General features: G+C 37.1%; 1 long non-coding RNA gene across 2 annotated transcripts; it reads left to right on the top strand.

Annotated features, from left to right (window-relative positions):
- The first annotated feature begins 3702 nt into the window (after positions 1-3702).
- On the top strand, positions 3703-15238 carry LOC148803561 (uncharacterized). Of its 2 annotated transcripts, XR_016076636.1 has the most exons (3): positions 3711-3750; positions 5268-6966; positions 14706-15238. It is a non-coding gene; the product is annotated as an uncharacterized LOC148803561 (long non-coding RNA). The 2 variants fall into 2 exon arrangements; XR_016076632.1 differs by having other exon boundaries at positions 3703-6966.
- Positions 15239-15668: the final 430 nt, after the last annotated feature.

Genomic DNA, 15668 nt, shown 5'->3' with positions numbered 1-15668 from the left:
GGTATTTTGGTAATTTAATAGATTCCATTATCTTACTTAACGGTTAGGGAGTATTTGTCATAGGTAAAAGTTTAAGGAGGTCTTTATGGCAAATTAAAGTATACCTTTACTTTGTTTGATTAACCTAGGGTTCAGATTTGGTTCGATTTGTTTGGCTCTGCTCACTCGAACTCTCAACTGTCAACACTTTCTTTTTACCTAGAGCTATAAATCGGGCCACAACAAAATTGGACCAACACGACACGATGGTCCATGTCGTGCTGGGCCGGGGTTCGTAGTTTACGGGCCAGCACAGCACGGCCCGCAGGGCCTGTAACGGGCTGTGCTTGACCCGTCCAAAAACTAGTCGTTGGGCCCCCAATGGCTAGTTTCAGATTTTTGGAGGTTTTTTACATAAATACCCCCCTAACATCTATAAATAGCTATATAGGGGATATTTATGTATTTTTCTTATGGAGGGGAGAGAAAATGACATAAATGCCCCCCAACAGCTATATAACAACTAGTTTAGGGGGCTTTTTGGGTAAAGTTATAAATAACTTTACATGACCAAAATACCCCTCCTAATAACTAAAAAACAGCTAGTTTTTGGGTATTTTGGACAATTGAATTATGTTCAATTCCTATAAATGGCCCTATCCTCCACCAATCTCATCACTCCAATTCAACAATTGTCTTAATCTCTTCTCTCTCTCTCTCTCTCTCATACTCATACATTCTCAATTCTCTATAATCTAAGTAATTCTGATTTGCTGATTGTCTGATTCTCCAATTCTCAAGTCTCAACTTTATTGAAGTTTCAACAAGAAGGTGGCTTGCTCAACCAACTCAAGTATCTTGATTTGGGAGGATTGGACGTTGAAAGGCTTTAACTATTGAAATCAAGTTAGGATTAGGATTCTAACCCGACAATTCAAGTAAGTCCAATTAACTTAATTTTTATCTTTTCAGAATTAAAAAAAATGGCCGGCTCTTCCCAAAACCGATTCTCCAACATGTTCACTATTAAAGATATTCAATTGCAATATGATAGTGTTAGCACTGATGCTATTGATATTGATGGAAGTGGAACTTTCACCCCTGGTACTGATACTAGAGAAAAGAAAAAGAGGGCCTCTAAGTTGAGTAGCCCGGTTTGGAAAATTTTTAAAGTAGAGGATATTGAGGGAAAGGGAAAAAGAGTAGTTTGTCAAAATTGTAGAAAATACTTTAGCTATTATAGCAAGGGTGGTACGAGTCATTTGAGCAGACATTTGCTTACACATGAGAAGGAAGAAGAAGAAGAAGAAGAAGAAGGAGGGAAAGAAACAACACAAACACAAATTGGGAGGGGGAGTTTTGGTACATTTAAATATTCACAAGAAAAAGTGAGACAAGAATTAGCAAAGTATATTGTACATGTAGAACAACCATTTATATTAACTGAAGATCCTAAGCTTGACAAATGGTTGTGTAATTCTGTAAATTCCCAATATAAAAAAGTTTCAAGGAATACTATTAGATCGAATGATTTAAAAATTTTTTATTCATATAAACAAAATTTAATTTATTTGTTATCAAATCTTAATTCTGAAGTTGCAATTACTTCTGATGTTTGGACATCTAAATTTAACATAAGTTATATTTGTGTTACCGGCCATTTTATTGATGAAAGTTGGCTTTTAAATAAAAGAATTTTAAGTTTTACTGGGCTTGAATGACCACATGTTGACCCAGCTATTGTTGCAAGTATTTTAAATACTTTACATGCTTATGAAATAGAAAATAAACTATTTTCTATTAGTTTTGATAATGCTAGCAATAATGATTATGTAATAAATATTTTAAAATCTCAATTAATGTGCATGTCACATCTTCAATTTATGTATTCAAGATGCCTTGAATATTATTTCTATTCATATTTCTAAAACTAGAAATTGTATTATATATATTAAAATTTCAGGAGCAAAAAAACATGAATTTAAATATTTATATCAAAATAATGGTTTAAAATATAAACATTTTATATTAGATGTAAAACATAGGTGGAATTCTACCTATGCTATGTTAGAAAGTTGTATTTCTCATAAACAAATTCTTACTGATTTTTATAATGCAAAAATGCCTAATAATATTATATTTGAGGAAGATTGGGAAATGGCAGTTTGTATAAGAGATTGTTTAAAACATTTTATGATGCAACTAATGACTTATTAGGTATTTACTATCAAACTAGTTGTAATTTACCTTATCAATTAATGGTAATTAGTGATTGTTTTGCAAAATATTGAAATAATCCACAATTTTAATGTATTATTGAAATAATGGAAAATAAGTTTAAAAAATATTGGGAGAACATTTCTCCCCTTTATGGTTTAACTACAATATTAGACCCTAGGATTAGGAAAGATGGTTTATATATTTTACTTGAAACATATTGTGAAAATATGAATATTGAAATTGGAAATAAAAAAAAAGAAATTAATAATTTGTTATTTGAAATGTACAGTTTATATGAATTTGAAACAATAGGAAATATTCCTACAACTTGTATAACATATTCTACTTCTGATCTTGAGCCCAGTAGTAGAAAAAAACTTTTTCATTTAATAAGTAGAAGACATAAATATGCTACTTCTACAACAAGTTCATTTACTGAATTTAATTTTTATTTACAAGCAAAATTTTCTAGTTTAGGTGATGAAACAAATAATTTTGATATTTTAGCCTGGTGAAGTGAAGATTCAAAAAATTATCCAGCTCTCGCCGCCATGGCACATGATCTACTAACCCCTCCGATGCCTACAATTCCATCGGAGTCTTATTTTAGTGCAGGTACTAGGGTGTTGGACGACAAGAGAAGATGCATGAACTATGAAAATATAGAGATGTGCATCTGCTTTAAGGATTGGTTAGATGTAGAAAATAGATTACAAGACAAAGGAGGGCATGATACTACACCGGATATTTCACCTAAAGCAGATGATGGAAATCATGACTCATGAAGTTGACTAGTTGTATAGATTTTTTTTATTTTTTTTCAAATTATTGTAATTTTTTTATTTAATTTAATTTATTTGCTATTTTTTATTTTTAATAATGTAATTTTGTATTTTTTGAATTTGTAACTATATTGTATTTTTATATTTTATTAATTTATTCCATTTTCATATTTCATTCATCCATGTACCAATGATCCAATCATTGTATTTGTAATTTGTATCATTCAAATTTAATGAAATATAATTCCTATTTTTCTTCCAATTTGTTATTCCATTATTCTTATTTGGTTAAGCATTTTTTTTAATTTATGTGTTAGATAACTTAGATTTCTCATTTCTTAAATTTTTAAATAGTTCCCAAAGTTCAAAGGAAAGTTAAATATTTTAGTTTTATACTTTTACTTAGAAAAGAAATCAAAAATTTCAAAGAAAGAAAAAAAAAAGTCAAAAAATCAGTCTAGCCCGGTTTGGCCCAGTTCCAAGGCCTGCCCTGTGGCCCAGCCTAGCATGGCCCAAGCCCATGGAACGGCCTGCAGCCCAGCCTAGGCCCCAGGCCTGCAGCACGGGCCTGGGCTGTGGGCCGTGGGCCGTGCCGGGCCGACCCCCAAAATTTTCACCGGGAAGGGCGGCACGGCCCACACTTTGCATGGGCCGCCCACGGGCTGGCATGGCCCACTTTACTCCTCTATTTTTACCCAAAAAAACTCTGAAGACTGAAACTACAAGTTAGCTTCCGGCAAGGCGGTGACGAGTCACGACCGGAGAATAGGTGAGTCCAGCCTCGTCATTCTTCTTCTTCATTTCTTCTTCCCCTTCTTTGTGGGCGTCAAAAACTCGTTTTAATAAGTATCGTATATAAGCTGCGTGCAGAGACAAGGTTCTTCCCACAATCCTTGCAAATTCTTCCTCTCCTTGCAGTTTACAGAGTTGAACGGTCTATTGCTCTATCTCCGTTCTTGCATACTATACACCGTAGCCCAGATCTTTACTGTTTTGTTTGCTATAGGATTGAGATGTCCTTACTATGTTTTCCTTGCTGTGATTGAATTGGCGCCAAGAAAATCCTGCTCCGGTTGCTCTCCCAACCCATGTGGAAACCACTTTTGGGAATCCTAAACCCCTTCAACTCTGCATCCCATGCTGTCTACTACCCGCATTCGTTGTATCTGCAATATCAATTAGCAAAATCACTCCTGGGCCAAGAAAATCTTGTTCTTTTTCTTTTTTTTCCCCTTTCTTTCTATCTGTTTATTGTTGTTTAGATTTTTAATTCTCCTTTTTTCTATGGTCATGGCTGCTTGATAAATAATGCCATTAAATCTCTCTTAAAATGTCTGTTTAATCAGTGTTGCTATAATGTTCTTAGCAAAACCTAGCGAGCGATAGACCATTTAGGTAAAATCAAGCATATCCCAAAATGTTTTCTGAACCTGATAAGCTTCTAGACTCAGCAGCTGCATCACTAGTTAGGTATGAGTGAATCTGGGCTCCACGTAATCCTTTTTACATTAAACTCCAGCTCCAACTGGTTTGATGTGTTTATCTTAGTTTGTGAATCAAATTTTACCTTCTAATAAGGTTCAGTTGGGTTGTCGCTTATGTTCTGTTGCAAGTATCTTGTTTAGCATAATTAGCTTTTTTCTTCTATAATCTGCTCTTTGAAAATTAAGTTCTTGTTCAGTGTAAATTGTGGTTAATGCATATTTGGTTATCAATGTTGCCATGTCTTTAAATATCTATTTAGTTCTAATTTTGAAATACAAGACTTGTGAAATTCTTTCTGACATGTGAAGGAAATACTTTAGTTTGGGACACAAACTTAATTGACACATGTTTGTTATTGTTAGCTCCTCTTTCCTCTAGTTCTACTCTTTTGTTTGATTGAACTGGGTAAGATTGAAAGCACCTTTCTCTGAATCTCTGATTGTTATTGCTTCTAAATCAGCCTGATCTCAATGTTATAATCTTTCCTTTCTTCTTGGCTAATCATGGTGGGAGAAAATCCATGTCTTATCTTATGCCACTAAACAATATTCAAGTGTACCATGTGCTCAATTATTCAATAGATATTTGCCATTAGGTGGCTTTCTTCATCTTTCATTTTCCATCTATGTGCCAATACCTGTTCACAGACTGGGCTTTGGGCTCGGGATTTTATGCTGGCCCATTGAATTTTCTTTTTTTTTTTTGGAAAAAAGGTAAACTAATTTATTCAGCACATAAAAGGAGAATTGCATCATAACTCAGACCATATCTGGGCATAACTCAAATTACAAATTCATCCAGGATTGAGAACAAAACAAAAGAGACATGTTCAGATGTTTAAATTTCTCATTCACCAACACCTAGGATAATAATTTGCTCACAACTCTTTGCATTACTTCCTTTGGACTCTTAAGTTTAGCACAAAAAATTCTGTTGTTTCTTTCAAACTAAATGGACCAAAGCAATGTTGCTAGAATGGTACTCCAAACCAGTTTTCCTTTCTTATTGTCACCATTCGATTTTTGCTCAGTCCACCACCGGAACCCTAATTCACCCCAAATTGTTGATCAAACCTTTCCAATCCTTCCGAAACACCAAAAAACCCCAAAAGCCCAATTTTCAACCCCAAAGCCCTCAAGTCCATCGTTAAACCTACCTAATACCTATCCGATGGCCTCGATCGACCCCTACTTATACCTCAACCACTAGATCTGACACCACCATCAGACCCAAGACCTCCCAAAATACCTACCCGTAAAATTTCAACTCAAGATTCCCCTGTTTACCCCCTCATCAAACAAAGATTCCATTTTAACCTCTTTCATTAGCCTTAACACTCGAAACCCAAATTCCCTTAATTTTGACACATCCAACCAATTAAGCCACACCTTTAAACACTAGACACATCAAAGCACCTGCCTATAAAGTTTCAGGCCTAGATTCCTCCATTTGCCCGTTTATCAAACAAAGATTCCGTTCTAACATCCCGTTGATCCAAATTCCTACAACCTTGACCCTTCAAAGACAGATCAGACCTCATCATTAGATCCTGGACACCCTCAAATACCCACCTATGAAATCTCAGCCCAAGATACCTCAGTTTACCCTTCAATCGCACCAAGATTCCATTTCAAGGTCCCAAATTGATCAGATTCCAAATCTTTCCAATCCAATCCTATTTGACTCAATCAAACCTTACCAATCACCTCACATTGCCCAAAAGCCCTATCCCCTAAAATTTACCCAAAGCTTCCTTTATTCCCCCCCAAGCACACAAATATTCCGTTTTGAGGTTCCAAATTAATCGAATCAAACATTTTCTAGATCTGTCCAATCCGGCCCAATTGGATCAATTGACCCCACCAATAGACCCAGAACATGCAAAAACCCCACCCTACCAAATTTCAACCTAAAATGCCCTGATTTACCCCTTCATTCAGAAAAATTCTGTTTCGGCCAATCCTACTAACTCGTACACACAAACCCGCTCTTTGTAGTCAGTCACCTTTTAACCTAATCAGATAACGTTTACTGTAGCCCTTCGTCTTCACCTGCTATCAGGGAGCGGCGGAGGAACCCTCCAACCATCGGCGCCTCTCCCTCTAACCTTTGCCGGCTGTTTTCTCCCCTGTTTTTCTTGTTCCTTCGTTTTCGTTTTTTTTCGCCGTCTCTACTCATTGAACCAGTGTGACGAAGCATTTCACGTCCGATTACCGGCCCTCTCGCCTCTACTTTCATCATCATCTCTCTCATCAGTGCCGCCGATTGGCGCCTTCCTGCTTCTCAATCTCCCTTGTTTGAAAGCTGTTCGCCACAAACCTGTGGCTGGTGCTCGGAAGGCTGAAACTCAGTTGAAGACACCCTCATCTGGTCATGTTGGATTGAACTCGACCTCAACAATCGTCGCTGGCTCGAAGATCAGTCTCATTCGTTTCTTTGCCACAAGTCAGGCACCGCCGGTGTTCCTGTGCAGACAGTTCTCAGGCCACGTTCTCTTCAGGTAATTCTTCTCATTTTGCGTGTTTTGGTTTTCTTCCTCTCGGCGTTTTACCGGCATCTGTAGTTGGGAGTAGAGGGAATGGGTTGACTCAGCCCAGGCACCTCTAGGTACCAACCCAGATTAGGCTTAGGATTTCGGTTTTCTTTGTTTGGGGAATAAGCTGGTTTTATTCATGAATCATGTGATTAATCTTGGGATTTCCTCTTGTTCTTGCCGTCTTTCTTCGTTCTCACTGATCGTATTTTATTCTACTCTCTGAAATTAATTCCATCGTGCTGGGCAAAATTAATGAAATAGCTGTTAGAATAGTTCAATTAGTTGTCCTGATCTATTTATTTGTTTTAGAAGTTAGTATTGGCCTGTGTCATCTGATGTTTGAATCTTCCTGTAGTGTTCAGTTGGTTTATATTCTTTCTTGTTAATGTTTTTCATGCTATGTTTCATCTGATGTTTGAATCTTCCTGTAGTGTTCAGTTGGTTTGTATTCTCTGTTGTTAATGTCTTTCATGCTATGTTTAATCAGACCCTTCTGTCAGCTAGATTATACTCTCTTGTTTGAGTTTTCCTTTTTTAAGAATATCCTGCTGCGAAATAAAGTTCTTAACGGAACAAACATGCTCATGAGTAAGCTGGGTAAAAAAATAACAAAATAAAAAACAAAGGGATGAGGTTTAGAGATTGAAAGTTTTCTTTTAGTTTGGAAGAGTGACAGTAATGAAAAAGGGGTTTAGCTAGAGGGGGGGGGGTGATAGCATCAAGTCGGACAGATCGGGAATAAAAGAAAATAGCAGAAGTATACAGTATTGGCGAAGCTGAAGTTATAAACTATGAAATAAAGGATAAAAAAATATAAAAAAGGGAGAAATTAGCTTAGTTGGTTCGGATTTTGCTTAGGTAGCAATGAGGAAGTTGGGTTATTAAATAGGAAATAATTAAAAAGCTAAAATAAAAAATTATATAAAAGTATTGAATAATAAAAAAATAATAAAAATGAGATAAGTAGTAAAATGTAAATAAATAAATAAATTAAAAAATATATATATATATATAATAAAATAAAATAAAATAAAATATATAATAAAGATATAATCATGGTGTTTCTATTGTGATGCTTTGTTTTTTTGTTGGTTTTGATTCTTTTAATAATCATCTATCTTGCGCTTATGCTTGTTCGGGATCACCATGTGGGCCCCACTTATTGGACCTGGGAGGGGGGTGCCTAACCCCTTCCCTCTCCCATCCAAGTCTTACCCGGAATGATTAGCTGGTGCCTTGGGTTTTGGAATCACTAATGAACAAAAAATGCTTTTCGATGTAAATCCCGAGGGTGCCATCAACTCCATTTCCAGCCCAAGTAGCAAGTGAGCCATTTTTCCGACGCTCACACTTATTGAGGCCCTCAATTCTCCAACAATTCAGTAGCTCCTTCACTGGTCTTGGCATAACCTAGCTAATCTCCAAAGCTTTTAGGAAATGCCCCCAGACCAGAGAAGAAATTGGACAGTGGATACACAAATGCTCTGTAGATTCTGCAAGATTTCCACACAAACCACAAGAAAGATTCAGAATCTGAGTGCCATGTCTCTCCAGGTTGATTCTAGTCAAACATTTATCAAGAGACATTGTCCTGACCAGAAAATTAATCTTAGAGGGACTACTTGGAATCCAAATCTGATTGGTAGGGAAATCCATCTAACCAGATCTGTACAACTTGAGAACTAGAGATTTAACAGAGAAGCCACCGTCTGCATTCCATTCATCCTCCACATTCAAATCTATCATCTGATTTTGAGCAGCCCAAACAGTGCCACATACTCTTCCACCTCCCAGTTAAACAATCTTCTCCTACAAAGAGGCGTCCAAATAATGGAGTCACCAGAAACAGTAAAGTTTTCAGCTACTGAAGAATCTTGGTTCACAAAGATTTGAAAGAGAAGGGGGGAGGCCTCTGCCAATGAGCCCTCTGAACACCAGGAATCCTTCCAAAACTTGATTCTCTATCCCCTTTACCCACCTTAAATCTGATTCCATCCAAGAAGGAAGGAAGGATTTTCAAAATACCTGCCCAAAGAGATCTACCCCCATTTGGGTGAGGATCTTTAGATCTCCAATCACCCCACTTCACCCCACACTTTGCTGCAATAAGGTTTCTCGACCATGCTTTCCTCTTAGAAGCAAATCTCTAAAGCCATTTACTAAGAAGGGCGGAATTGAATTTCTTTAGGTTTCTAATTCCCAGTCCAACATCTTCCTTGGGTAGACACACTTGCTCCTACTTTACAATGTGAGTCTTCTTTTCATCTTCCCATTCCCTCCACAAGAAATTCCTCTGGATTTGTTCCAGCCTATTTGCAATTTTGTTTTGGATAGGGAAAAGAGAGAGGAAATAAGTAGGGAGGTCAGAGAGTGCTCTTAATCAATATCACTCTACCTCCAAATGACAGATATTTTGCCTTCCAAGAGGCCAATTTTTTTTCCTCTCTCAATAATTGAACACCAAGTCGAGGAAGAAGAGTATTTAGCCCCGAGAGGCAGACCCAAATATTTCACCGGAAGGAAATCAATTTGGCAAGCCATCACTTTTGCACATTCTTCTAAATTTGAGACATGGCCCACTGGGATGATCTGACTTTTACTCGGGTTAACTTTGAGACCAGATGCTACTTCAAACCAGCTCAAAGTCCTATGCACTGATTCCAACTGAGTCGGGGAGGCATCAACAAAACATAGGGTATCATCTGCAAATTGGAGGATATTGACTTTTTCCTTTCCAGGGGAAATTGCAAATCCATCCCAATAACCAGAGCCTGCAGCCCTTTTGCTAAAAAGAGTGAGAATTTCCATGACACAAATGAACAGAAAAGGGGAAAGAGGGTCTCCTTGCCTCAAACCTCTAGAGCTGCCAAAATTCATTCTTTCCAATATCTCCATTTCTGCCCAAAATTCATTCTTTCCAACACAAGATCCAGGCAATTCCAGTTGATATAGTCATATGCTTTCTCAATATGTAGCTTACAAATCACACCCGGGGTTCCCTCTCTTCTTCTGGAGTCAATAAGCTCATTAGCAATGAGAATTGAATCTACCATGTGTCTCCTCGGCACAAATGCACTTTGGTTATTAGAAATTACACTGCCTAACACCCCTTTCATTCTTTCTGCTAGAACCTCAGCCAGGATTTTGTAGAAACTATGTAGAAGGCTGATTGGCCTAAAGTGCTTAATGTTCACAGTCCCTTCAATCTTTGGAATGAGAGTAATAAATGTGGCATTCAAGCTTCTAAGCAGAGAGGCATTTGAATGAAAAACCTGGAACACTTTCAGCAACTCTTGTTTCACAAAATCCCAGCACTTCAAGTAGAAAAGGTTTGTAAACCCATCCAGACCAGGCGATTTGTCACCTTCTAACTTCTTAATTGCTGTTCTGATTTTCTTCTATGTAAGGTCTCTCAAGCCAATTTTCCTTATAGAGGTTTTTGTAAAAGGAGGTTGCTACTGATTTAATCTCTATACAAGATTCCCCACTCCTATCTTCCCATACCACCTTATTTATAGAGGAAGCTCTAGCTCGAGCATTTGCCATTTTGTGAAAGAAGCGCGTGTTTTTGTCACCCTCCTTTAACCATGTGATTTTAGCTCTTTGTCTCCACTGAATTTCTTCCTTAACAACCAACTTATCAAAACTGTTTTTTGCTTGGGCTCTTTTCAGTCTCAACTCTTCTGATAAGGGACCCACCTCTTCAAGTCTATCTATCTCTTCAATGGTACTTAGTAAAGCTTTCTTTTCAGTACCCGAATTTATTCTTTTCTCCAAGCTCCAAACCTTTAATTTTCCTTTGATAACACCCAATTTTTTTGCCAATATGAAAGAGCTTGAGCCCTCCACCTGAAGGTCATTCCACACAGATTTCATCAAAGGAATAAGATTCTCTTCCTCAAACCATGCATTTTCAAATTTTGAAAGGAGCTCTGATTCTCTCACGATGACCACATATTAGTTGGAACTTGTGCTATGTCAAGCTCCAAACTGATTGTAGTAGATCATAGTGCTCTGATTATCTCACGATGACCACATATTAGCACAAGTTCCACCAGCACTAGGAATTTGTGCTATGTCAATCAAACCTTGTAGATTGACCATTAATTAGGATTGATGTTGGTGGAACTTGTGCTATGTCAAGTTGTAATTCTTGAATTAGTTCTAGTTAAACTTGTAATGTAAAGTCACCTACTTCCGTACTAGGATCTACTACAATCAGCACATTTGTATCTTGCACTTGAATTTCTTTAAATTGCTCCACTTCTGTTTCTTCTTGATCATTAACCTCAAGTTGATCATGGGTGTTGGAAACTCCAACAATTTCTGTTTTTTTCTTGGACTCCACCCTCTTGATTTTTAATATCTACAACTTCTTTAGCTTCATCCTCAACTTAAAGGATAGACATTAACATGCAAGGGATTATCTACTTTCTTATCAACTTTGTACCTCCTTCCAATTGACTCCAAGTTCTTTGTTGTAACCTGCTGCTGCTTCTTTTGCTCGAAATTAGTCAACTCCATATGTAGATCATCATGGAAGTCTAGTGGGATGTACTTCTCTTGCAAACACCTCTTCATCTCTGCCCATGTTATAATTGGATCATCACCTTTATTTTATAGTCGTTGCTCAAGAGTTCTCCACCATACTTTGACCTGTCAACTTCATGTGTGCAAATCTAATCCTTTGTTTGTCAAACATATTATGCCAATCAAAATATTCATCTATTTCAGCAACCCAATCAAAGAATGCTTGCGGATTATCATCTCCTTTGAAATCTGGTATTTCTCTTTCTCTTCTAATATGTTTGAAAACCTTACTCATATAGCCAACATTATTAGGTCTGTTTTCTTCCACCATCTTCTCAAATAAGTCAATCAAAGACCCTTCATATGGTTCAGAAACCCAATCATCATTTGTTCTAGACCTGTAAGATTGTTTATAAGATACCCTAGGCTTATAGAATCGGTCACTTTGTGAGAACATAGTGAATAAACCATTAGCTCTGATACCAACTGATGTAGGACCAGCTCGGTTCTAATCCTTAGAGAATGTTGAATGACCTTCTTGATCAAAGTTTTATGGCTGTTGATGGCTGTAATGGCTTCTTGAAGGAATAAAAGAGAAAATAAGGAGAGAAAGAAGAGGGAAAATACCTGGAATCACTCACAGGGTGCCTAGAATCACTCTAGGGCATGGGAATCACTCACCATAGCTAGCATAAGTTGAAGAAAACTCAATGTACTTCATTGCCTTTGCCTAAAACGTCCATACATATTTATAGACTCTAAACTCATAATAATCCTAGGAGTCAAACTGTTAGACTCATAATAGTCTTAGGAGTCAAACTGTTAGACTCAACAGTCCTAGTAGGACTCAAACTAAGCTGTCGTATCCTCTTTCAATTCAAAGAAGATTCAATAACTCTAATCCTACTTATGCAATGACTCTGAAATTTTAAACATAAACAAACTATAACTAGACAAAATAAATCCTATCATTGGACCCCACAGAAAATTGAAAATGACAAAAATACCCATACTGTCCAAAAATATAGAAATACATAAAAATATCATTCAGCTCCTGCATCACCAAACCTGGCCCATGAACATGTCCAGTGTCAACAAACTTGATGTATTTTCAACTAATCTGCTTTTGGCTTTGTACAACAACTTAGACTAGCATGTGTGGCTTGTGTCAGGCATGATAACTCTGTAGAAACATTGTTATAAGGTAAGTGGTGAAAAGTCTCAGACTGCTATGTTATTTGATATCAAACAGGGTTGTGGCTTGGTTACCCAGATTCTGGAGAAACCTTTTTGACTGGGAGTTAGAGAAAATGGAGAGTTTGTTTTCCTCGTTACAGAATGTCTTAACCCAATCTGATCAGTCAGGACAGCAGAACCTGGGAAGGGGAGAAATCTGGTTTGTTCTCAGTGAAGTCTTCTGTTAGAATGCTTTTGCAGGGTTCTAATCTGTCTTTTTCTCATAAGCTTATTTTTGTTCATGGTGTGTCTTTGGAGGTTGCTTTCTTCTACTGGATAGCAGTGTTGGGGAAGTGTCTCACAAGGGAGAGCTTGGGGAGAAGGGGAATTTCCATTGCTGACTCGAGATGTTGAAAAAAATGGAGCAGCAACAACCTCCTTATTCATTGACAACCTACATGGAAATTGTGGAACTTTTTCTTGGGCCTCTTAAATGTAGAATGGGTATGCCCAAATTCTGTCTGACCTGCTTGAAGGGTGGACAGTTCAGTAAGGTTGGCCCAAGTTGTCATTTTACACTACTTCGTGCTTGAGTCTTTGGACTGGATCCATTCAAATTTTGACAAAATCCCAACCCGAGCCCGCTCAAGTTGCACCCCTATGGTTCAGGGCCTTAGCAGCAAGGGAAGGAAAGTTTTGGAAGCTCATTCCTGCTGCAGCCCTATGGAGAATCTGGAAGGAAAGAAACAGGAAGATGTTTTACCAGAATTTTTCATCAAGATGATGTGATCTTTAGGGCTGTGACGGCAACATATTTTTGTTGGGCTTCATATCTCTTGAGTCTTGGCTGACTGTAGCATCTCTTCTTGTCAACAGTTCTTTACTATGGATTTTTTGGTAAATAACTGCCAAAGTTTTTGTTATTTTGGTAAACAACTGCCAACCGGGTGTACAGGGTCTTATTGGTTTTTATCTGTCTATTGCCTGTATAGTTGCTGGCTTTGGAGGGTTAATCCCTTTGTAAACCTATTTTTGCCATTAATGAACTTCAATGCTTTACCGTTCCTTTATGTAGCAAAGCGCCTAAAGAAATTTGGGACTGTATAACTTAGGATACTCAAAGTGCTTCAAGTTCAATACAAGCTTGCATTTCATATGTTAAATGGATGCTTCTTCTCAAATTGAATTTCACATCCATGTTGGCTACTGCCTACTGGGCTGGCAAGCGTGAGAACATGGGTGAGTCTGAGAGTGGCCACTTTGTGTAAAAATGCCATAGGTTAGGACCACATCCAGTCTATCCCTCCCAAGATCCTAGATAGCTGGGACCAACATTGGGTAATGGCCTTTTTTCCTTGTTGGTTACTATTAGTGTAGCAGTAGATTTTGCTTCCTCTCTATAATTATCTTATATACCTTTGGTATATATGAGTAACACACGTTTCTTGTGTTGGTCCCTCGATGATATAATTTATTAAAGTCAGAGCTTGATTTGTTCTATGCATGCCAATCAATTTATTGCCTTTAGGGGCAGTAATTTGCTACAAAAGTACAGAAAGTAGGAAGATAATCATTTGGTCAAGCATTTATTTTTTGAAAAGAGTCAAGACAACTAAGAATTCCAAATGGATAAAATTCAAATTTATAGAGCCAACACGTTGAAATTTGAAAATTCCTTGTACCTGTTTATAATGGCAAAGTTTCTTAGAATTAGAAGTTAGAACTCGTACTGGTTTGAGCAGATGAATCTACTAAACTCATTATCATTTGTTTTGAGGCAAACAGAATGAATCTTAGTAAGCTTATTGCAACAATTACATGAGATGAGCGTGTCATGTGGCTTCCTTCAGTATCTTTATTTTTTTATCGGTGAATAGTTTTTCTTAAGGAACTCATTTGTGTATGACTGTATGTTAGAAATCAGTTCAGTTCAGTTCTTATGTGATGCATTTATATTTTCATTTTTACAATCTAATTCTTGAATTGGCTTCTTCCAGACCTTCATAGTATATATGTTATGGGGGATCAATCTCAAGATGCAGACCATCCTAGGCCTCGAGTTAAGGCCACGTTTCACCTGAGCTCAGAAATGTATTCTGTGAGTGCAAACGAGGGCATTCTCTCTGCCCAGATAGTTTCTATGAAAGAGCAAAGCATGAGTATACTGAAGGGTTTCATCACTAAGCATAATGTTCCTAATGATGTTCCTGATGAAAATCTTGAAGGTTCTTCTGAAGATGACTGTGAAGGAACTGAGAAGCCTCGTAAGAAAAGGAAGTGATTCAATCTTTTGGAGGTTGGAACTAACAGCTAAGAAAATGGATGCCACCTTAGTTGCCTTGTAATCAGTTGGTTATGGAGAACGTTTTAGGGTTTATGGAACTCTTCTGGTTAAGTAGAGTAAATTCCTTGCTTGTAAACTATTTGAGACTTTCAAAAGCTTTGGTTTTGCCATGTGTATGTCATAAATTGGCATTTATGTTGAATTTTGGTGGCTGGACTCAGGACTTAAACAGGTTCTCTTCGGATAGGTTAGGGTAGCCCACAATATCAACATGTATGGGTGAATAGTTTCAATGCATGACAATTATCACCAAAATAACCTATTAATTGTCAAAACATACAAGTTTCGAGGCATATCTAACCATAAATCTGATACATGAATGGTAGGATGAAAGAAAATTCAAAGGATCAACTATTAAGAAATGAATTCCAAAGGTGACATTTTATTTTTTGTTCATCGGTTTTTGTTAATCACGTAAAGGCATGCATGTTATTTTTCTAGGATTTGTAAAAAGAGAATATTTTAGATAATTATATTTAATAATAGCTATATGAACTTTAACTTAATAAAATTAATACGTTCCTAATATAAAATGAAATTATTATTATCCATCATGCCATGGAAATCTTGCAAATATCATACACCAAATCGAATTTTCAATTCCTTACCCCTTCAG

This window comes from Nelumbo nucifera, chromosome 1 (assembly GCF_055504915.1).
Source record: "Nelumbo nucifera cultivar China Antique chromosome 1, China Antique-T2T, whole genome shotgun sequence".
Classification (NCBI taxonomy): domain Eukaryota; kingdom Viridiplantae; phylum Streptophyta; class Magnoliopsida; order Proteales; family Nelumbonaceae; genus Nelumbo; species Nelumbo nucifera.
This window is presented reverse-complemented; position numbering and strand designations above follow the sequence as displayed.